The sequence below is a fragment of the Lacerta agilis genome, chromosome 1 (assembly GCF_009819535.1).
Source record: "Lacerta agilis isolate rLacAgi1 chromosome 1, rLacAgi1.pri, whole genome shotgun sequence".
Classification (NCBI taxonomy): domain Eukaryota; kingdom Metazoa; phylum Chordata; class Lepidosauria; order Squamata; family Lacertidae; genus Lacerta; species Lacerta agilis.
The window spans coordinates 108,074,814-108,076,447 of NC_046312.1; positions in this window are offsets into that span (position 1 = coordinate 108,074,814).

Here is a 1,634-nt window from a genome sequence, read left to right on the forward strand (position 1 = left end):
TGAGGCTCATTATCCCATAGGTTATTTGTAATAATGTTGAGGAATCTCCACTGGGGAATAACGGTTCAAGAAGAATTGCCTTTGATATTATGCTTGGGTTTGCAGAACCCCAAAATACACCATAAGTTACAAGACAGTTGGTAGGTGGCATATATTTTTGAAGTTGCTTTAGCAGCATATGCAGTACATAGTTAATGAGCCCATGAAACCTATTTCAAATTATATATAGTACAGTATTTGTAAGGTAATAATCCCCAATATAATAAAATGTTTTTCTGAGCTTTCCATTAAATATTCAGCACAGAAAGGAAATAGGGATACACTTCTGGTTGTACAAAACCAGGGTATTTTCTCCCTGCCTTGTCAACATGTTGTTCTGAAATCCTGTTTTTGCAGACAGAGAGAAAATCTTTTTAAAACCATCTGTCCACAGAATGTCTAACAATAAATAAATTAGGTTAGCATTGATTTTCACTTCCCTTTCATTAAATTTAATGCAAGCGTAGATATTTCTTTTCCATTTCAGAACCTCTATATATGTCATTAAAGCTGCAAGGACTCACTCCCCTTGGCTGCAAGTGCCAACAAAACTCAATGGAGTTTACTTCTGATTAGGAGTTCACCATAAGATGGCTATTTTGCACCTCTCATAAACTCCGGGCCAGAATCGGATAAAGAGCAAAGAATCAGACTGCTAGCTGAACTGCTATAATAAAACAGCTTTTATAATAATAGACTGTGTGCTCTGCAATTGGTTCTTCTTCAGTGCTTGTAGGCTGAATATTTCTTTCATGTCACCTGCCTCGAGTCTGGGAACACATCATCCTCTTGCTTTTTAAATTGCCGTTTGTTGCTTCCTAATGAGTGCTGTGTGCAGCAGGGTGAGCTGAATCCATTCATATACCTGTTGCAAAAATAGTTCTGTGCAGCATGCGTTGATCTTTAGCATCGCTCTCCAAAGGGCTTTTATGTTTCCCTGGACTTTTTAGATCGAATTAATTATATTACATTATTCTATTTTTACCTATTGTCAAGCAAGCTGCCAACGTGTCTTATTCCAGTTCTCCCATCTGTGCATGTGCTGATTAGAAACTGCATTCGAAATGCAGCAATTGCTTGCTCCCGGCTTTATTATTTTCCCATTGACGAAAATGAATCTACAGAACACAAAAAAGGAGCCAGAACTCACCTGACAGAGTTTGTTAGCAATTCTCAGTTCTTTTATGAGGACTGCTCATCTCCAATTTAAAAAAAAAACCAAAACACCTGTTTTATGTGACAATGACAGAGCATTATTTATTTGCTCCTCAGAGAAGGATGAAAAAAGTTTGCAGATTTTCCCAAATCTGCTCATAAAGGACAGAGTACAGAAAGCTTTGCCTCAGTGGGGAAATCCTGTTAAGTCTTTTGCACAGTCTCACCTGATAAATGCAACCATGATGATGATGATGATGCAAGGTACAACTGAAAATTAATGTTTTTCCAAGCAGCTCAGCAAGAGGATCTTGGCGAGGGGTGTAGCTGCAACTGGGACCCACTGGAGCAAGCCGGGGAGAGGGTGGTGTTGTGGGAAGTGCTCACAGGATGACAGGGGACAGCAAGGGGATGCGGTTCAGCGTGCAGGGACCAGAGCA